Source organism: Manis javanica, chromosome 3 (assembly GCF_040802235.1).
Source record: "Manis javanica isolate MJ-LG chromosome 3, MJ_LKY, whole genome shotgun sequence".
Classification (NCBI taxonomy): domain Eukaryota; kingdom Metazoa; phylum Chordata; class Mammalia; order Pholidota; family Manidae; genus Manis; species Manis javanica.
The window spans coordinates 133,433,704-133,457,292 of NC_133158.1; the positions used below are offsets into that span (position 1 = coordinate 133,433,704).

At 38.8% G+C, this 23,589-nt stretch overlaps 1 protein-coding gene across 3 annotated transcripts in view; it reads right to left on the reverse strand.

The window, feature by feature from the left end:
- FNDC3B (fibronectin type III domain containing 3B) overlaps positions 1-10,068 on the reverse strand; it is a 331,538-nt gene extending 321,470 nt beyond the window's left edge. Inside the window, exon 1 of one of the 3 annotated variants that reach the window (XM_073232085.1) lies at positions 9,870-10,068. The gene's annotated coding sequence lies outside the window, so the exon portion shown is untranslated. Of the gene's footprint in view, positions 1-8,967; positions 9,127-9,869 lie in introns of those variants that run through there. The other 2 variants (XM_073232084.1, XM_073232083.1) reach the window with 2 other exon arrangements.
- Between the last annotated feature and the right edge of the window lie 13,521 nt (positions 10,069-23,589).

Below are 23,589 nucleotides of genomic sequence, written 5' to 3' on the forward strand. Positions count from 1 at the left end.
GAAATAGAAGCTATTTGTTCAAATTTTCAGTATCAATTAGCAGTCTAATTCAGACATGAAAAAGGTCCATTTATTCATTCTCTGGAGAACTTTAATGTCTTTAAAATAGTAATAAATGAAAAGCCAGGTTGACACGGAAGGTGGCTCATGCCTTGGTTTGTTTAAATATTCATTAGGTTCCTATTATGGGGTGAAAAAAAAAACTGTGGAAACACAAAAATGTCTACAGCATGGCCCATGCCCATGCTTCAAAGAGATCAACTTGAGTAGAAGAAACGACTGAGTACCTGAGGAAAAGTACTAAGTTTAAATGGCATCTGGGAATTCATTCATCCTTCCATCCATCCATCCAATGGACATTTACTAAGCATCACTATGAGAGACCTCAAATTAAATCAGTAATCAATCCCTACATTCAAGTACAGGTGACAAGGAGACAACCAGACAACATTGAAAAGGACAAATGTTCTGAAAAGTACAGATAAAAGTGCCAAGAGAATTTAAAGAAAAGTATAAATTACCTAAAATGATGGCTCTGAAATGTAATGGGTATATGCAAGATAGAGTGGGACATTTTCTTTTGAGTAGGCCAAAATCAAAGAGAGTACTCATTCTACCTCTACTAGACACATAGAGAGACCCTTACTCCCAGGACGTTTTGGTAATGATCATGCCTCAGAGTAATAGAAGGCCACAATAAGGACCTACTATGGCATGAAAGCCATTTATAAATACAGTAAAGAAAATATACCCATATAGAGAACACAGCACACATATACACTATCATACCCTTTCAACTCCATGCTGTTTTCCAGGAGTTCAGGAATTAATGAACGATTCTGGATGGCAGATAATCTTCTTAAAGTATGTAATTTCCCTCTGAGCTGTTATTTGTATATTAACTTAATTCTTTCCATTTTTAATTTTTATCTGATATATTCAGTATTGTAATACACACTTTACATCTGATGTTTAAGCTTTACTAATCACTGAATTTCTGCCACCTATTGATAAGTGATTTACCCAAACTCAACATCAGTATCTCAGAATCAAAAAATAGTAACACTCAAGAGAGCAATGAGTATGAAATTACTACGTGCTAGAGAAAAGTTCAGATGAATAAAGAATACTACAGGCTTTCTTTCACTCTATCCCTCGGAACAATTTTTAGTTCTAAAGAATTGAATAATTTTAGCACCTCACGCATTTGCAACCTGAGTATTAACTGAGATGACTTAGACCATTTCTGTAAGTGGAAATCAGAGTTTTTCCTAAAGTACTGAAGATGACAAAACCTAGAAAAATGTTTCAAGGTTAGAAAATATGACAGGTCTAATTGTATATCCTACCCCCTGGATTTTTAGATAACTCACAGTGAAATTCAGGAAAGATTACTTCACCTTTGGGCCTACGTCGTCTGTGGACATTAAAAATACTAACTGGCTCGTCTAAATATTAAAATGTCATTTTTTTTTCCCTCCAGAGACCTAATACTTTTAAATAACCCCTGAAATTCAAACTAGTGAATAAAATAAAGAAACTGATCTCCAAACCTGGCCTAGGGGAATCTCCCTTTGTACTTCAACTGAAAGAAAGTGGAAGAGCAACTAGTGTAATGGAGCAAAGGCAAACTGAAATGGTGTGGAGTACACCTCCTTCATTTGTTTCATTCTTTATGTGGTAAAATATGCATAATAAAACATTTACATTTTAACCATTTTTGAGTGTACAATTCAGTGGCATTAAGTCTTTTCACAGTATTGTGCAGCCATCACCACTATTTGTTTCCAGAACTTTTTCATCATCCCAAACAGAAACTATGTACCCATTAAACTCCTATTCCCCTTTCCCCCAACCCTGGTAATCTCTATTCTACCTTCTGTCTCTATGACTATGCCTATTCTTAAGTACCTCATATAAGTAGAAGCATAAAGTATTTGTCCTTTGGTGTCTGGCTTATTTCACTTAGGATAAAGTTTTCAAGTTTCATCCATACTGTAGCATGTATTGGAATTTCTTTCCTTTTTATGGTTGAAAAATATTCCATTGTATGTATAGACCACATTTTTTAAATCCATTCATCTGTGAATGGACACTTGGGTTGTTTCCACCTTTTGGATATTGCAAATAATGTTGCTATAAACCCTGGTGTATAAGTATCTGTTTGAATCCCTGCTTTCAATTATTTTGACTGTATACTAGGAATGGAATATGCTTTAATTTTTCAAGGAACCACAAAATTGTTTTCCACAGCCATTGTACCTTTTTATATTCCCAACAGCAATACACTAGGGTGTCAGTTCAATATACTTTCAAGTATTTTCTGACTCACTAATTCAGAATAATGTTTACCCCTATTACTCTAAATTGGAATTATTTTTCCCAAGATCTACAACAGAAAATCAGAAACAGAAATATCTAAAGACTTTTAGTATTTTCCACTTAAACAACTTAAACAATAGAAGAGACAGTGTTTTTAAAAACTTTAAAATGTAAGAAAAAAAATGAGCAAAATATCCTAAAAATATATTAAGTATCCTACATGTACAACCTGTATCGTAAAAGCTGGTTATACCTCAAAAAGTCACATACTAGAAAACATCATGTCTGAATACTTCTATGTAGATATTCTGAGATGTTTAAAAGAAATTTACTCTTCTTACCTCTCAGTTCACACAGTACCTGGAACTAAGCTGCCCCAGAAGGTCTTGCTTTTAGTAAAAATAGAGGAGGGGGATGCACAGGACTTTCCACAACTCTGCCCAAATGCAGAGGTAGGAGAAGATGGGCAGCTAAAAGCAATAATGATGTTCTTAAACCTTTAACACCTGCTCTCACAAACCTGGCATCAAGTGCTTACAGGTGATAAAAGAAATTAACGAGTAGCAAAGCAAAGGTCAACAGAAAAACTCCAAAACAAATGGCATAGTTGGAGTCTATTGGTCAGACAGGGTGAGATAGATATTTGCTTATGGTTGTGATAATTTTGCATACAAAAATACAGTTCTAATTTTGCTGGTAAGCTGTTCCTAGTTCATGTGAAGGCACTGAGTAAATCGGCGTTTCAGGGCAGTCTGACTTGCTCCTGCATCTCTATGAAAAGCCCAGCAGAACTAGCTTCAACCCATACTGCAATTTTATACTGCTTTTAAGTAAATTGCTTTTTCCAAGGTGCTTAAAAGTGGTTTGTTCTCCTGATTTGATAAATATTCCCCAGTGATCTACTTAAACTTCTGTTACAGTATAACATTTTAATATATAATAGAAAACCAAACTTTATTCTAGACTTGCCTGCACAACTGCAAATTCCTAATTAGTTAGATCCAGATGAATAGTTATTTTTAATAGAGGCCAGCTGCAGAGAATCTGAGCCCCCCAGAATAAATTATATTATGCTATTTCCTGAGATTTTTAGAATCTTCATTTATTTCTCAAGCATTCTACATTTGCTCATATATAAAGACAATTTTCTAGACAATTATTTCAACAGAAAACTTTTCATAACTGAACACTAAGAGTTAGTATTACATCAGCTTAGTTTCAGTAAATTTTTCTGACTGGTTGCCTTTACAAAAATCTTCACCTTCCAGAGTCAAAACAAGGCTGTATCAGAAGCCTTAAATTCTAATATAAATTTAGTTTTAAACATAGCTTAATAGTACTCCAACTTTAATACTCTCAAAATTTCAGAAAGGAGCAAAGAATTGAAGTTGCCACCATCCTAGGAGTTCGGTAGCAAACACTGTTCTCTACAAACATTCCAAAAATATGAGCAGAATACCCCTGTAAGTACACAGAAAAATGCCATGCATTTGCCAACAAATCAGAACAGAGTAGAATATTCCATTAACAAAGACCCTAGTCTAGAACTTAAATGCCTTCTGAGTCAATAAACAAGTAAATGAAATAACATTACGTTTTAAACTCAGATATAATAATTTAATACAAGAGACATTTTAAACACCAATACTTTCTAGGCTCTCAAATAATGCTTACTTTAGTTCAACCCCATCTCACTAAAATCTCCTCCAGTTATTTAAAACCAATAAGTAGTTGTAATATTATAGAAACAAACATATTAGGAACCAGTGCCTGAACGGACAGTGAATACTGCCAAGAGCATTTCATCAACCAAGAGCATCCAAAATGACAACCCCGGAGTTGCAAATCTGAAACCTGCATATCTTAACTGGGGACAAAAATGAGCAAGATTCAAGGACTGATCCACTTTCATATTGAGAAGTAACCCCAACTGTAGATGACTGATCATTAGACCTTACCTGATTTATGTTTGGCAGTTTACAAAGCCCCACATCCCCTACCCCAACCCCACACACCTTTGGTCTCCAAGGACTGATCCTTGACACTAATCCTGCAAGTAAACAACTCCCCTCAGGATAAGCTTGACTAGAGACTGGCCTCTCATTGGCGGTACCCTGCAAAATGCTCAAGTACCACCAAATCACCATCCCACATGAGCCTGTTGGTACTTAGATTCAGAAACCTGCCTCTTTCTAGCCACAATAATTCCAGCATTCTCTGCCTTGTTATAACACATAATGCCATACCATCCTGTATATTTGAAGGCAAAAAAAAAAACAAATGCTTAAGAATATTTTCCTGTATTCAAAGGCATTCAGAATAAACTAAAGAATAAAGCCTCTCCTCAACCACTTAAACGCATTTCCAACAGCTGTAAGGATGAGAATTGAGGTTTGCTTGAAAATGGCTTAACCGAAAAAAACTCTTTATCTAATGGATTAACCTCATGAACGTGAAGGCAACTGTGATTTGTAAAATGAAAACAAAGGGTAGGTCTCCCTACAATGAAAATTATTCTTTTCCCCCATTCTCATCTATAATTACTGAAAGCTCAAATAGTAGGCTAAGATAATATGCAATAACTAAAGACTTATGTCTCTAGCATTCCAGACTGGAAGTTCCGCTAAAAGACTGCACTTTTCCCCTCTCCATCTCAGAAAAGCCCTGAGTCAAGCAGACTAGCCTGTCCGCTTCAGCAATGCTCGCCATTTATAGGCCACATCTAAGGAAAAACTTCCCCAAAACATGGAACTAGGACAACTTGTGTACAACTTCTGAAAGGTCACAAATCAACTGTTCCATTAGGAGTGGGGAGAAAATGAAACAGCAATCTAAAGCTTCAGGCTTTATTAAGTCATCACAGAGGAAAAACCAAATCATTTTTCAAACTGTCCAAGCACAGTTAAGAGGTCTTTGAAAACGTGCAAAGTAATTCCATAGGAACAGCTCAGTTTTAACTTGAAACATAATGAACTATGATGTTTGTATAAGACTTTGCCAAACACTTTTCAATTCACTAACTCATTAATCCCTTGTGACAGCCGTTTGGAAAATGGTATGGGTAAGATGTTTTCCCCTTGTATTAAAATCGGGAAACCCAGACTGAGAGAGGTTCACAAGTTTATCAAGAACACTCAGCTAAAAAAGTAAAGTAAATCCTTGACAGAATAAATATTCTGATTTCAAACTGATGCTCAGATGCAGCTTAGAGATAAAGATTTCTAATTTTTGCCCATCATTTCAATGTCTTTATCTTTTCAGTTGTTATTACATCTCTCATTAAGCATCTTTATGTTCTGCAAATGGAACTACATGTCATGAGTTAAATCATGTTTCCTATGTTTGTCACACTCATAAGAACACTATAATACTATTTTTAACATGGTTCTTACCCTGGTTCTTTGAAAATAACTATGCTCCCAATGGTCAGGAATGGGTATGAACAGGGGGTTTCAGCTCTCTGAACAGGGTCATTAAATAGTGCCTTACCTATAGTTGAATTTACAACTTTCAAAGAGCTGGAAGCTATGCACTTCACATAATACTAAAATAATGTAGAACAATTTAAAACTGATTTACTAGTGTAGGTCTTTTGGGATCACAGAATGAACTGCAATTATCTATGGGCAGTATAATTATGGAAGGAATACCAGATTCAAATTTATTTATACTGATCCTCAAAGTGACTTCTTTAGAGATTTTATCATTTTTTTCTTGAAAGTACTATCCAAAAAAAAAGGAAAGAAAAGAAAATCATACTGAGTTATTAGATCTTTATGAATGGAATCCAGATAAATGAAATGTTCACCTTAACATGAGATGGAATTTCATTGTTTCAAACAAAATCAGAAAGTTGTTGAAATTCCTTCTACCAAATGAATTCTAAAATGCAACAGATTTAAATTGAATGCACTAATGAGAAAACTATTTGACCATTTGCTTCCAAAAGAATCTTTATTGCTGTTTCTTTTCATCTTAAACATATTCTTCCCAATTCATAGATGAATATAGTGTTTTATATTTGAATTTTATTCTTTGATAGAAAAGCAATGATTTTAATGCTTCAGATTAACTGTGAAGCTACCTAAGGAACAGTGAATGATGGTTTGGCTATTACTTAACTGACACAGGAAGCTACGGTAAAGAATCAACCAATAAACAGGTAAACATAGATATTATGCAGTCATATTTTTTCAACTCCCTGAATGATTTTTCATTTTGTCTATTTGTACTCCTTTGTTAACACTAACCAACAAGCTCTGTCTTTTCAGCAATTCCTATAAACAATTATTTCAACCAAGTAAGAAAATGTCATTTAAAGTTTCTATCATTACATTTTAACTATGACATATAAGCATTAAAAAATAATAATAATGTGCTTATTTTATCCACTCAACATGTAAAGGCAAAACTGAGCTATAGCTAACTGGGAATTTAAATTCTATTCAACGGCTTAATCTAACCATCTCTGGTACTGTGGAAAAAAGAACTCTGAACTAGGAGATCTGAAAAGCAGTAGGACCCAGTTAAATGCGCATAGATTTGAAAGTCAGAAAATTCTATATGGTGATCTCCAATCCAGCAACTGCTAGCCCAAGAAGCAGTTTAAAATAATTAAAACTAAATAAAATTTCAAATACAGTTCTTCAGTTGCACTAGCCAGATTTCAAACCCACACAGCTCCACGTGCCTCATGGACGTTGATTGGGACAACACAGATATAGAGCCATCTCTTCATCATAGAAGAAAATTCGATTATTCTGTTGGTAGCTATGCGATCTCACACAAGTTACTTAATTTCCATGAACCTCAACTCCCTTTTCTGTAAAGTGTCCATAAATAACATCGCCTAAATTGAAAGACTGTTACAGACTTACAATGAGCTAATATATAAAAAGCACAGTACATGGTGCTTAGTACATATTAGATATCCAAGGAAGAGTTACTAATACAATCCTGTATTGGACTTTGGTCTATGATGGCAAACATGAACAAGTTAACTCCCCTCCATGGCCTCATTTTCCTCAAGTGAAAAGTCTGGGAAGTTGTTCTGGTTAACATCTAAGGATGCTATCAAATGATACCATGTTAAATGAAGTATTTAACAAAAGGGGCACAATCTCTTAGAGAGTAAACTACTACCTAGGTTCCCAGAGCTTCCCAGCCTATCCCAAACATTCTTCCAGAAACCCCAGAAGACTGGCTCTCCAATATAGCTCTTGGTCTCTGTGAGCTATTTATAAAAATCTGTTTCAGGAATATCTTTCTGAAACTGAATATACTGTAATTAGAAGCTACAACCCCCTAATCCATGATGATATCTTGCAGTTTTAACATCTCTTTTAAATGAACTCTATCTTAAAAGATTATTTTTTTCCAAGAATTTAATCACAGCACTTTAAAAGTACACGAGTTTAAATACAAATTTTTAATGGTTTTTTTTGTTCAACCGGCTATGCCTAATTCGTAGCCAGCTTATGGGTGACCCCCTAGTGTCTAAACAAAGTGAGAATTACGCCCTCAAGGAGTGAGGTCCCTTGCAGTGCCGGAAACATGGCTAAAGACTACCCTCATTAACAGCTGCTCCCGGGGACCCAAAAAAATTTACTGAACCCAGGGTTCATAGATCCAGCCTCAAATGAAGGGCCCCCACAAAAAGCGCAAAACCAGGGCCATGGACTGCTACCAGCTGCGGGCCTCTTCGCATGGCTAGACCAGGCCCCAGAGCCAAAACTTTTAACTTGAGAATGGAGGAGCAACTCAGGCAGGAGAAATCAGAACAGAGCCATGCCTTTTTGTCCAAGGCCTGTAGCCTCAAAAAAATGTGTTATTCCAGAGCAGATTCCTTTTCTTCCGGGTCTGTCTGCTCCCTCTGACTCTTTACCCACAATCAACGTGCCTCCCCTTTCCCAATGCCCCACCTCTTTCCATACTTAAAAAAAAAAAAAAGTGGCTTATTCCTTCTCCCATAGCTTTCTCTAGCAAAGCCTGGAAACTGGAGGACATTTAAATCAAATTAGCTACATATTAAAAAATAAACAGACAAGCAAATCAGGAGCTGCCCACCCAACAAAAGACCTCGCCGGATTCCAAAATATGATTAAGCCTGGCTGGAAGAGGGGGAGGGAGACTAGAAACCAACAGGGATGTAGAGATAAAAGTGTGGATATGGGGTCCCGGCTCCGGCCCATCATGGGCAAACTCCAAATTCTGCTTCAAAAAAAATGAAAAGAAAAAAAGTTGTAACTTTCAAGGAAGTCCGCAAACTGCACTGACTGAACAAAATGCCATTGCTTCTCTTGGTCTGGGAGGGCACGGGAGTTGAGACCGAAAAGTTCCAAATCCAACCGCGCACTCCTGGAAGCCTCCCCGCCAACGGCGCCGCCAAGCGGCCCAGCCCCGTCTGCCCGGACACCGGGCCCGTCCTCAGGCTCCCACCAGGACCGGACCTTTGGGGAAGTTCGCGGGCACAGCCCGAGGCCCCACTTTCCTCCCAGAGTGACAGGCTCTTCCCACGCCGGCCGGCCCCCCGCCCCGCCGCGGGCACCAGACGGTCCTCGCGGCCCCTCCCGGCCGCCTCCGGGCGCGGATTCCGCCCTCCCGCCCCACCCCCGGCCGAGGCGCCCCTCGGGGTGACCGACTGACCGGAGCAACGCTGGCCTACACACCGGGTCGCCCGCTCCTTCCCGCCGCGCCCGCTCCCCCGCCCGAGCTTCCAGCCTCTAGGCTCGCCGAGTCCGGCCGCGGCCGCCGGTTACCGCCCCCAGCCCAGGGGGGAGTCCGGGGGGCAGGACCGGGCGGGAGGACGTGGCGCGCGCGGAGGTGGCCAGCGGCAAGGCGGGGAGTGTCCCGGAGAGGCCCGGCCAGGGGCAGGGGGCCGACGGGGCCCCGGGGCTGCGGGCTCGGAAACCTCCCCGCGCGCATCCCGGGGTCCGAGACCCGGCCCGCCCCCACCGGCGCGGAGAGGCAGCCCCAACTTCCAGTCCCACTTCGCCCGCTGGCCCGCCCTCCTCCCTCCACCATATGGAAATCTACAGTCTCAGAAAGTGACACGTCGAAGATTCCTCAGCCTCTGCGCCCGCCCTCCCCCTCCCGGGCAGCGTTCCTGCCGCGGAGATTCCGGGAGGGGGAGCGGATTCCTCGGACAAAATCTGCTGGGAAGACTGGGGAGGGCGAAGGGGGAGGGAGAGTCCGGGAGCCGCTGCCCAGATTTTTTTTTTTTTTTTCAACAAAAAGAATCTACCCGTTTCTTTCCCTCCTCCAAGTCCTGGCAAGCTAGGGGGACCGAAGCCCAGCAGACGCAGCCCCAAAACGGAGGCCGACCCCCTCCCAGCGCCTGTGCTCGCGGGGTGCCCAGGCAGGCGCACGGCGCCCCAGCACTCTGGGGCCAAGTTTTCCCCGGGAATCCCGGCGCGCCCGTAGCGCTCCGGGACCGGAACGCACTTTGGCGGACTCGGTGTCCGGCCGGGGCTTTCCAGCGCGCGGGGCCCGGCGGCCGAGGCGCGGGCTCAGGGGCCCCTCTAGTCTCCGGCTCCGGCACGCCTTACCTTCCCTCGGGCTAAAACGCTGGGCTCCAGGCGCGCCACACAAGAGGTCGCCCACGCCTTCCCAGCCGGCAGCCCCGAGGATCCCTGCAACCCCCTTCCCTGCTCCCGCCGCCGCCGTCGCCGCCGCCGCTCTCCTCCTCCTCCGGCCGCCGCCGCCGCTCAAATAACTGCTAGGAGGGTTTGGTGGGGGATTCCGCCATGTCAATGATGTCGAGACCACATGGGGATTTGGGGCCCGCCCACTGCCGTAAACTACCGAATGTAACCGCCGCCACAATCCCAGGCTCACAGGAGCTGTGGGAGCCTCATTTGCACCCCAGGCCTGCATAACAAACCAGAAACCCTTTTTGGTTCGGCCAGGCTAAAGAAGTCTGAGGCTTAGAGGAACTTGTAACTCCTGAAAAGCGAGGGTTGTGCTGTTCTGCAGAAGTCGCCAAACACTAATATAAACGCAGCATTTGCTGAGTAATAATCAGAGCTGACTCCATGACGTTTTCCCATTTACACATACATTAACTTTTCTTAGATACCCCCAACAACCTTGTGAGCTATTCCGTCACTCTTCCTATTTCCCTCAGCACTTTGTTCATAGATTAACATAGCGCGAACAGATTTAATTATACCAAAGTTAAAATGCCCATTTCCCCTCAGTACCCAATGTGCGCTCACAAGGGCAGAGACTGCTCCTTACTCATACCTGTTTTTCTTTACTATCAAACATAGCACAGTGCACAGGCCACAATAGGACTCATTACACAACTGTTGCGCTTATATTAATTAAATCACACGTAATGTATTCCTGCTGTACAGTCTCAAAAGTTAACAGACTACATACCATCCCACCCTCTCAAATTACCAGGAGAGAAGAGGGCAGAAGTTCTCCCAAAGAGACCCCTTCCCTCTTTAGCTTCTCAGGTATTCTTAATAATTACCAGAGGCCATCTACTACTTTCATTGACCCAATAAATAAGCATTTATCAGATAAAGTTATTGTACACAGTACCGTATTAAAGCCAGAAAAATATAAAAGAATGCTGAGAAATGGTTCCTTTCCTGGTGGCATTTACAATTTGTTCCTGGAAATGTGAGGGATAACGGTGAATCCACGCAAATGGGGGCCGCCTTCCTCCCTGGCTTCTTCCCTCAAATGTCGTCAAAGGTGCTCTTTTAAGCCATCTTTTAAAACATATTTCCAGTCCTAGGTTATAGTCCTGCATGGGATGAAAAACAAAACAAAACAGAACAGAATGAAACAAAGTGCATTCCTGTCCTCCAGCACCTGCCTCAGCGTTTTTTGCTTCCCCCTAAGCCACAGCCTCCAGCCCAGATGAACTCTCAGGACTTCCAATAAGCTGCTGCTCACTTTGTCTGGGGCATACTTCCGCCTCTTCCCTATCTTAAGATCATTTACTCATCTTTGAGCCCCAGCTATAAACATTCCCTTCCTCCCTACAGTCTCATAGCTTTTCCCCCCCACAAACTAATAGCTCTTTTCAGTTTTCCTCAACATTGTTCTGAAGCTATTGTTCCTATCTTCCATATGACTGTGTCTTCTTAATTTTTGTATCCTCAGCATCAACCTAGTATTGTGCTTTGAACAAAGTGCTCCCTTATTAATGTTTGTTGAATGAATTAATTGGAAAGTATGTAGAAGAATCTAAATGACTACATAAATGGGCAAACTTCAGAGGGCTGAAGGTAAATCCAAGTATTAAAAGACAGGCTTGAAAAGGATGTAAAAGTAGACAAGAGAGATGCAGAAGACAGAATGACTTCTGCCCGTTTCTTCCGCTAGACTAACTTTGTTCTAATTAAGAATCAAAGTACACAAAATGCTTTAAAATTGAAAGTGTATGTTCATATATGTGATCTCAGTGTTTCATTCATCTTATTCTACCACCTTAACACCAGTTCTGGCACAGGATAGAAACCACAGCTTGCAAAATGAGAGGAAGTGTAGTGTAGTGGAAAGAGCATGGAAATTATAATCACACAAAAGCCAGTGATGTTGGCAGGTTATTAAAGTTCTCTGAGCCTCGGTTATTCATTTATTCAATAGTGAGATTGCCTTACTCCTAATGTGGTTGTGAGGATTAAAACCTCAAGCACCTGATACTCAATAAGTAAGTATTGGTTCCTCCTTGAATGAATGAATGAATGAGTGAAGACATCTTTCCTGGAGGAAATTAAAAGGACAGAAAATTGGAAACTTCAATGAAAAGATGGGACTTTTGAAAAAAAGATGGGACTTAACTATACATTGAGGAATTTTAATTTAATATAATGAGAAAACACTGTGAGGTTATGGAGGCATGAAGTGCTTGAAGTATGTTTCAAAGTTAATTATTCTAGCAGAAAGATGTCAAACAAAGCTCCTGTCAAAGAGGCATGCCTTGAACCTATGTAGAAGATGATGAAGACTTAGACATGAAGATCATTTGCAAATGGGAAGGAGTACCTCAACATGAGGCAATGAGTATTACTATCTGGTGCTGACACGTCATGTCACCTGCCACCCTAGGTCATTAATTATGGAACCATAATCATAACTTTGCACCAAAAGCATGATTTTCTCAAAAAAATTAGCATCCAAATGAAGATGCCTGGAAGTTAAGGCCTATAACAAAATATGCAGACTTGTAAACCCTTTCCATGGTCTAGGCAATGTAGGCTGTTATATATTTAAAAAAAAAAAAAAGATTCAGTCATACTCTGATCTCAAATAATTTACACTATAACAAAAGAAATGCAACTTTAACACATAGGAAAGCAGGAGTTTTGAAACTAATATTGAAAAGGTCTCAGGCCATTAAACCTCTGAACACTTCTCTACATCTAAAAATTTTTAATTTGCACTTATTTCCCAAAGCTCACGTGGTCAGTAAGACATAAATAATATCTAAAAGCTCGAGCCAGGTTCTCAGTCTCCATATCCTTCCTCTGCCTATAGCTGAGGTTGCTAGGTTCTCACAGGCTTGGTCTTGCCTCTAATCTTGAAACCTAATCTTGACCTTAGATAAAGGGCATTAACTCTTTGTATCTACCTCTTGTTCTAATGTTCTGAGACAGATCTGATACCAGCTTCAGTATGAACATTGACAAAAAGCCAATTAATCCTGTTTTGAAGGGTGTTCAGAATTTACCAGAGTACTAAATAGAATAAAGGCCAGCCCACTCAGTAAATACTACAATCTAAGAGCAACATCTCAACTTTAGTTAAACACATTTCTCTAGAACAATTTAACCAGTCAAAGCTGTAGTTTCACCTTTACTGTTGTTCAAGACAAGACAAGGGCAAATGGTAGACATACATATATTTAATTGTAGACAAATATGTATGTCACTTCAAACAAGAATATCTTTTTTGTTATCAGAACTATTCAGATAGAAGCTGAATGACTGTCAGGGCTCATAAAATCACAGGGTTGATAGAGAGCTAAAGATTTTCGACCTGCTCTTCCTCTCAAAGCAGAATCTTTGCTCCCATATCCATGACAAGTAAGCGTCCAGCTCCAGCGTGAACATCACCAGGAAAAGGGAAAACACATCTTGTCAAGATAGCATTTTGTCAACAACTAGATCTAAACTAAGTCTTCTGAAGCCTGACTCTTGGCAACTTTCCCCCACCGGTCCTGTTTCTGCCCTCTGGAGGCAGACAAAGTAACAACAGCCTCCTTCCACATGACTTCCCTTCCAAACAATTGACCATACCTGTCACATGCTCCCTAAGGATTCTCTTTTCCTGAATAAATGTCTCTAAAAATTTTTTCAGAGACATAAAGTTTCATCTAATCACATGATTCCAGATGTCTCTTCATCCTTTTCTTCTACCACCTCTGGGGCCCTACTCACTCAACATCCCTGAAAGTTGGGTATCCAGATTCTATTCATAATGTTTCAGGCATAATCAGAACACAACCACAGAGTGATACTCTTTCCTGCTTCAATTTGAACAAAACATTTGTATCATAACAGTTTAATACTGTTAACATCTAATTTTCTTAGCAAACTCCTCATCCTATTAACTCATGCTTCTTCATCCATGAAAAAATGTCAAGCTGCACACACATTAGGAATGCAATTGACTTCATCTCAACTAACCTTAATGTTTACTTGAATATTTAACTTTATTAAATTTTATTTTGTAAGTTTCATTCTCATTCCAGACTACGTAGGACTTTCTGAACATTGAGTCTATCATCAAACAGTCTTTCCCAGCTTTGTGACACTGTTAAGTATGATGCATGCTTTCCATGTTTCCTCCCAAGTCACTAATAAAAACACAAAACAAGGCCAAGGACTACCACTACCCATTTTTCTCCAGTTGGAGGCAAATTTGATGTGAAGCTATTTAAAAAGCTATGAATCTGTCTATCACACTGACTTACCCTGAACCACTCTACCTTAGGGGAGCAGGTTGGGTCTGACTTTCTTCCTAGCCATTGTTACCACCCTTGCCTTACCTTATTTACTCCTACAGTCATTTTCTCTTCCTAAGAGGTCAAAACCTGTATGATACCTGAGTCTCTTCACACAGATATGGTAGATATCATCTTCCTCAAACAAATGTAAAATTTGCCCTTGATAGGTAGGTAGGTAGGTAGGTCAATTATAGATAGATAGATAGATAGATGATAGATAGATAGATAGATAGATAGATAGATAGATAGATAGATAGATAGTGTCCTTCCTTCATAAGGAAAGGAAGTAAAGAAATGTTTTAGCTCAGGCTACATGCCTCAGATACAAACCATTTTGATCAAGGAAAGATTCTGAGATTTGACCAACAAGCAATGAGTTGAAAACAGTAAACTTAGTGCAGAGGCAACTGAGCTCATTCTGTTTGTGAAGGGTAAGATGTTATATTTGAAATTGTTTCTTGTCTTTTGTTTAGTTACTACAATATTTCTTTTAGGTCCTGAAAGCATATCCTTTGGTATTTCATATGTAATCTGTGTGTCTCAGACTTCACTAGCCAGGGTGTGAAATTTTAACATTAACATTAACATTAATAAACACCATTCCTCTGACTCTGGAATCACCGTTATTGTCACTTCCACTCCCCTTGTAGTCTTCTTAGTTTTTTCTAGATGTTTCCTGTGAGTTTACGAGTAAGTTTTTTCAGTTTGCTTCAGTAATATTAACCCAGCCAGAGCAGCTAATATGGCACTCCCTCTGTGCTGAGCCTCCTGCTATTGGTAGAACCACGGAGAGCACACCCCAGCCACCCGCTAAAGCAAACACCACCCTTGAACAGATTCACTTCCTTTCCCTGGACAAACTCTGTTATACTGATAACCAAATAAAGAGTCCTTAGATCCCATTGTCCTCTGGTTTTTAAATTATACTATCTGTTACCATGAGTCTGGCTTTTACAAATACCACATATAAATAATATCACACAGTATTTGTCTTTCCATGTATGACTTATTTCACTTAGCATAATGTCCTCAAGGTCCATCCATCTCACAAATGACAGGATTTCTTTCTTTCTTATGGCTGAGTAATATTCCAGTGTGTGTGTGTTATGTATCTCATCTTCTGTATCCATTCAGTCACAGACAGACACTTAGGTGTTTCCATATCTTGGCTTTTATGAATAATGCTGTAATGAATATGTGAATGCAAGTATCTCTACAAGATCCTGATTTTATTTCCTTTGGATTTATCACAAAAGTGGGATTTCTGAATCATACTGTAGTTCTGTTTTTGATTTTTTAAGGAACTTCCATACTGTTTTCTATAGCACTGCATCAAATTACATTCCCACCAACAATATACAAGGGTTCCATTTGCTCCACATCCCCACCAACACTTGTTATCTCTTGTGTTTTTGATGATAGTCATTCTACACATGTGAGGTGATACCTTGTTACTGTTTTGATTGACATTTCCCTGATGATTAGTAATGTTGAGCACCTTTTCATGTACTGTATGTCTTTGGAAAAATATCTATTCAGTTCCTCTTCTCATTTTTAAGTGAGATTATTTGTTATTGAGTTGCATGAGTTCCTTATATATCTTGGATACTGTATAATATGTAATATCCTCTCACCAGATATATGGCTTGCAAGTATCTTCTCCCATTCCATAGGTTGTTTTTTTTATTTTGTTGATTGTTTCTTTTGCTGTGCAGAAATTTTTTAGTTTGATTTAGTCCCACTAATTAATTTTTGTTTTTGTTGCTTGTGTTTTTGGTATCATATCCAAAAAATCATTGCCAAGACCAATGTCAAGAAGCTTTTTCTCCATGTTTTCTTTCAGGAGTTTTATGATTTTAGGTCTTAAGTTTCTTTAATCCTTTCAGAGGTGATTTATGTGAGTGCTATAAAATAGGAGTCCAGTTTCATTCTTCTGCCTGTGATTATTTAGCTTTCTTAACACCATTTGCTGAAGAGACTATCCTTTCCCCATTGACTATTCTTGGCTTATTTGTCAAATATTAGTTAACCACACCTGTGAGCGTTTATTTCTGGGCTTTCAAGTCTGTTCCCTTGGTTTATGTGTCTATATTTATGCCAGTACCATCTGTTTTGATTACTATAGCTTTGTAATATAGTGTGAAATCAGTAAGGTGATGCCTCTATCTTTGTTCCTCTTTCTCAGATTTCTCTGGCTGTCTGGGTCTTTTCTGGCTCTATACAAATTTTAAGATTGTTCTTTCTATACCTCTAAAAAAATGCCACTGAAATTTTGATAAGCATTACATTGAATTTACAGACTGCTTGGGTAGTATGGGCATTTTAACAATATTAATTCCTCCAAAGCATGAATAAGGATATCCTTCCATTTATTTGTGTCTTCTTCAATTTCTTTCATCAAAGTCTTATAGTTTTCATTGTACAGATTTCATTTTACTCCTTGGTTAAATTTATTCCTATGTATTTTACTGTTCTTAATGCTACTGTCAATGGGATTTTTTTTTCTTTTTCAGATGTTTTGTTGTAATTGTACAGAAACATAAACTGATTTCTGTATGTTGATTTATAATCCTGCAACTTTACTGGATTTGTTGATTGGTTCCACTAGTTTTTTGGTGGTCTTTAGAATTTTCTCTGTATAAGATTATGTCATCTACAAACAGAGACAATTTCCTTCTTCCTATCCAATTTGGATTCTTTTTATTTCTTTGTTTTGGCTAATTGCTCTGTCTAGAACTTTCAGTGCTATAATGGGTAGAAGTGGTGAGAGTGAACACCCTTGTCTTGTTCCTAATATTAGAGAAAAAGCTTCTAACCTTTCACATTGTGTATGATGTTAGCTGTGCATATGTCCTATATGTACTTTATCATGCTGAGGTCACTTTTAAATCCAATTTGTTGAGCTTTTATCTTGAAAGATATGGAATTTTGTCACATGTTTTGTCTGCATCTATTGAGATGATCATATGATTTTTATATTTCATTCTATAAATGTGGTATATCATACTTATTGATTTACATATGTTGCATCATCCTTGCATCCTAGGGATAAATCCCACCTGATCGTGGTGTATGATCTTTTTAATGTGCTCTTGAATTCTGTTTTCTTACATTTTGTTGATAACTTTTGCATTTGTACTCATCAGGGATGTTGGCCTGTACTTTGTTTTTCTTTTAGTGTCTATCTGACTTTGGTGTTAGGATAATGCTGACCTTGCAAAACGAGCCTGGGAGGATTCCCTCCTCTTCAATTTTTTGGAACAGTTTGAGAAAGATTTGTATTAATGTTTGAATTCACCAGGGAAACTATCTTATCCAAAGTTTTTCTTTGTTGGGAAATTTTTGATTAATCACTCCATATCTTTGCTTGTTATTGGTCTGTTCAGATTTTCTATTTCTTCATGATTTCATTTCATATGTTTCTAGATCATATGTTTCTAGGAATTGATCCATTTCTTCTAGGTTATCCAATTTGTTGGTGTATAACTGTTTATAGTAGTCTGTCATTTTCCTTTGTATTTCTGTGGTATCAGTTGTAATGTCTGCTCCTTCATTTCTGATTTATTTACTTGAATCTTCTCTCTCTTTTTCTTAGCCTGCTAAAGTCTTGTTAATTATGTTTATCTTTTCAAAAAACAGCTCATAATTTCATTGATTTTTTTTCTGGCCTCTAGTTCATTTATTTCTGCTCTGATCTTTGTTATTTCCTTCTTTCTGCTAACTTTGGGCTTAGCTTGTTCTTTTTCTAGGATTTGAACTACTTTTTCAATGATTGCTCTGCCTGATACATGGGCCCTAGATGTAAAGGAGGACAGGAGTAGAAGCAGAGAGGCCTATTAGAGGGATCAGGTGAGAGATGATGGGACATGGACTAGGGTAGTAATTGTAAAGAAGACAAAAACTCACTAATTTGTTATTGGAGGTAAGGGAAAGTTTGGAATCAAAAAAAGTGTGTAAAAATAGATTTTTCAATTTTTACTTACAGCTCCTCTGTGTCCTTGCAACACTGACTCAAATTCCTGAAGCCTACGTAGAGGAAGAATCCATGTCATAGCCATGGTCTGCTCATAGTCACACTTCCCCTTTCAGTCCCCTCAAAGGACTGAGGCAGTGCTACCTAACTGAATTCTGGCCCAATATTGCCTCACTGGGCATAAGTTCTTTGCAAGAGTCCCCAAAGATCTGTACACAAATCCATCAGAGGCGCTCAGACACAACCTCAACCTTGGACGCACGTCTGTACTCCAAAAAAATATCCCTAGAATGAGCTATTAGGTGCCCTAGGACTTGCTGCTTACATTCTATCCTCAGTTGGAGGTAGCATTAAGTAAAAGCTGGTGATATTAACTTTATCTAATGGAAAGAGCACTGGCAAGTAGTCCAGGGTCTTGGCTCTTGCTTTGATGTGTTCTGTAATCTCAGGAAAATAATTTTACCTCTCTGGGTTTCAGGCTTCTTATCTAACATATCTATAGAACAAGACTATATTAAAGTCATTTTTCTGGGATTTATGGATGAATTAACTAGTGTAACATTTTTGGTAGGCTGAACACACCCTTCCTTGTCCATAAAGTCATCACAATATTTGTATCTAGACTACTGGGCTAGTTTAGTAATTGTATCAGTGAGATTAACCTGGTATATTTTGTTTGAATGAGCCTGTGTGGCTCCTGGTGATTCATTCTCATTCCTTCTCACTGTTCAACTGTGAACTACAGTATTTGCAGGGTTGCTGAGGGATTGCTGTACTTTCTCACAGGATAGACTGACTGGAAGACTCCTCTTAATGCTATGATATTACGAAGATGATAGTGTTTCAGGAAGGAAATACCATATACTTTACCTCTCAGAATTATATATGGCATTGGTAGTGTCAGCCCTATGAGGAGATAGCCATGTATTCAGTTAATTTGATCTCTCTGATTTTTAAATATCCCTGACATAAAAGTTTAAATGAGAGACCCATCAGAATAACACTTTTATTGGACCATTATACTCAGTGTGATAAATAAAAATTGTGTTAGTTTATGAGTTAACATTGATGCCTGTAATACAAACAGAAGCTGATATTTCATAAATACATTAGTGCCTGCATATAATAGAGATTCTATAAATACTTTTAATTTCACTCTCTTCTCTTTTAGTGCCCCTTACATGAAAATCTCTAACCACTTTCTCTTATTCCAGAAGTTCGATTCAAGCAAAAATCTATCTTTGATGAGGCAATAAGATTCCTGTATTTGACAATGAAAGTAAGGTAATTTATTGAGATTCCTTTTTGCCTTGACTTCTAAGAAAATCATAGATAAATCTTGTTCCCAGTTATAGCAGTTATTCTTAGCCTAGTATTTCTGGTATAACCATTCTTCCTGTCTTTTCCTTACCTAACACATATTCATTTTCTCCTTACTTTAATGCACCTATTTTATTTCTGCTTTATTATATACTGTTCCATCTACCTGGGAGGCAGGTATATTACTTAGGACTACACTGGTTTCAAGTGACAAAAACGAGGCTGAGGGAAAAAATAGGGTTAGAATGAAACAGCTTATGCTGAGCCCAGGATAGAATTCATGAGCCAAAGTAGTACTGATGCAAATGAAACTAACAGTAATCACCTTTTAAATTCTATAGTTTATATGTGCTGGATCACTGAATACATTGTTTATACTTATTAGGATATGTTAATATTCTTTCACTTACTTCTCATATATTAACTAAACATATTTACTGTCCAACTTTATGGTAATTATTCCAAGGAAGATGATATAAGTTTAAACACCCCTCTTCTTAAGGAATTGATAATCTAAATGAGATATCACATGTTGAGAAAGAAATGTTTAGTTTGATCACATACTGTATTTGATAAATCAGGGTTTTCCAGAGAAACAGAACCAACATAGAAACATAACATATATATATTTCTATGTTGGTTCTACATTTATATATATATATATATGGGTTGGGAGAAAGAGAGAAAGATTTATTTTAAGAAATTGGCACACATAATTATGGGTACAGCAGGCTAGAGACCTAAAGAAGAGTTGGTGTCGCAGCTTGAGTCTGAAAGCAGTCTGACGGCAAACTCTTCCTAGGGGTATGTTATCCTTTTTTTCTTTTAAGGCCTATAGCTGATTGGATGAGGGCCACCCACACTATGAAGAGTAATGTGTTTTACTTAGTGTGCAAATTTAAATGTTAACTTATCTAAAAAACACCTTCACAACATCTAAACTGGTGTTTGACCAAATATCTGGGTACCATGGCATAGCCAAGTGGACAAATAAAAGTTAATCATCACATGTACTTAGATTAGACTAACAGTTCATAATTAGACTAACAGTATAATTCATATCTTATGGGTCATAGTTTATCTCAATATGTCTAGTACTGCCTTGCAAGTAACAGATGTTCAATAAATATTTGTTGAACCACAAAATTGGAAGTTGTATTTGCTATGAGATTTTATCTTACCTTATTATCTTTATTTTAAAATATATGTGGTATTTGAAATCAGAGTTTGCACATTTAGGAAAGTAAATACACATTTAGCAATCCAGATGTTTCTGAAAGTAGGGCAGTTTAGATCTGTTCCATTTTATGGCATGATTCATAAAATGGGTATAATCCCCATCCAAAGATTATGGTCTTTCTTGGTACAAAGTGACATACTTAGGTTTCATGCAAGCTATACCGTATACATTTATCAGTACTTTCAGTATTGTTATCTTTAATTTTCAACAAGGCTGACACAGCTGATGATCAGTGATACTGTATCTGTGTGAAAATGGCAAGATATGAACAATGGTTTCTTCCACATGAAGCACATATAAAGACTGTGAGAGGAGTGTGGCAACTATGTGCAAGTCTCTGATGCTGTTAGATCCTTCTCAACTCACACTCCACGTGAGGTCCTAGCTTTAAGGAGGCCATCCTGAAAATGGCGACTCAATCATATTGGTTGTACTTGCCTCTCAGCACCTCAGAGCTGAAGCATGTTGTCAGTAGGAGCACTTGAGTAATTACTTTTACAAACACTAATAAGCATTACTATTTATGATTCTTCTATAGCTTATTATGTGCTTTCATTTATACTTCCTCATTTAATCCTTGTAAGGGAAGTGCTGTTATCCTCACGGCACCCATTTTGTAGATGAGGAAACTAACCTGGAGAAGTTAAGTGACTTGCTTTAGTCAGAGTTAAAGAGGAACAGAGCCAGAACTTGAACTCAGGCAAGAATGAGAGTCAAAATCATTAACAATGGGTATCGTTTTGAAACCAACCAATCACAGCAAACATCAACCTTCATACAGTGTAAATATGTCCTTGTTGGATATCAGCCTAAATCCAGGTATTACCAACTAACTGGTATTGTCTATCCCATACTCCACAAGTTTCTCTTTTTCCTCTAAAGAAATATTCTAAGAGCATAGAATTTCTTAAAAATTCCCTCTGGAACTTACATGATAGGAGCTCCAACTAAGACTAACTTCAGAGTTCTGGCAAGGAAAGTTTGTCACAAGATCAATTCCTTAACAAGCCTATTCTTCTATTTCCACAATACCAAAGCAATCGATTAAGTGAGAAAGTCAATCAATCTGTTGTTTGCCTTTCTATTATACCTAACAGTATGAATATTTACTTATTTTTGCTAGAATTATTGGTTTGACAGGTTATGTGGACCTCTAATAGACACAGATTAAAGGGGGCAGTTGAGAAAAATGGTTGAAATATAGTCACACCATGACAACTAATTGCTGACTGAACAACAATTCAAGGGAATATTATGAAGTCACGTGTATTAAGCTTCTGCTCCTTCTGTACACACTTCTCAGGCATCCCCCAAATTCCACTCCCCAACCATCAGACATCCCCTGTAGCCCTAAACTAAGTTTACCTGCTCTAAAGCTCACTTCCTCAGTAACCTTAAGTAACTAACTTTCATTAATTCACACATTCAAATATTTCACTAAACCATCATTTCTTTAGAACTCAACAATGAGCCAGGTCCAAATGTATTATAAAGTCAAATAAAACACAATTATTACCCTCTATAAGTATGGTGGGAAAGATAGCAAAGTAAATTAATGATCTCATGCAGTGGATACATGTTATGAGAGGGGTTAGAGGCCATGCTCTGAGCAAAAAGATACGTTTAGACATGCCCTAGAGAACAATTCTTTCCCCATGAAGATCTATAATATATGTCTTCAAAGTCTTGATCGAGAGAGTATTGCAGCATAGTAGAGTATTTCAAGAAAACAATGGGTCTTTGTGTGCCCAAGTTATTCCAGCTACATAGATTTTGGCTCCTCCCTATATAGCACTAATTGTAATGAGCATTTTCTGCTTTTTTTCCTCTTAGTATTCAGATTCACAGAGATAAGTGGCATGTATGATGACCATAAAAAATAAGCCTCTCAGATCTCCTGCTGTAGGGGGGTTAGTTGACTGACAACCCCAGCTGCCACACCTCTGGGTCCACCACCGCATTCATTGAGGGCACATGTCTTCCAGGCTGCTCCTAGTGAGTGAATGAGTGTGGCAGAGGTATTACGGCAGGGTCATTCCTGCAGGAAGGACATAGGCCCCTACCACGTGTGGCTTGGGCTCAAAGACTCCTCATTGGCCTGGCCAAAACATTGTTAGAACTAAACTATATTCTGTTTCTTTTCCTCCCCAGTCCTCCTTCCTTCCCCTTCTCCTTTCACAGGTTTCAGACCTGCACTGCCATCTGAGACTCTCCTTGCCTATACCAGCATTATCTTCCTTTATCTTCCCTGAATAAATCTCTTACATGTCTAATCCCATGACCACAGCTGATTCTCAGAGAACCCAAATTAATACAGCAAGAGAAATTAAGAACTTCATGAACTATCATCACAGGACTTTTGGAAATAAACTAGCTGCCCTCCCACCTATTTTGGTTTCACTGGAAGAAAAACAAGAATCAAGTTAACTGAGCACATTGTTTTGAAGAAGTTAGCAGTTGTATTTCATTTCTTGCTAATGCTAGAGTGATGGCTACTTCCCATCAAATCCCTCTTCTGCTCTGTGCCTCCAAAGGCTGACCTGATTCACTGGGCTTCATCAACAGGTTTTCTTGCCTTCTTCTGGCTTCTGGTTGAGTTTGACCATAAGAAATACAACTGAATCTGAGAGGACAGGAAGATAATGTGATTGGGGTATTTATTCTCCAGGCTCCCTCCATGTCAAGCCACAGGTTGGCACTGCTTGTGTTTCTCTACCAAAGTTCACAGCCCCTGCCAGTCTGCCTAGGATAGTATCAGATTCTAAA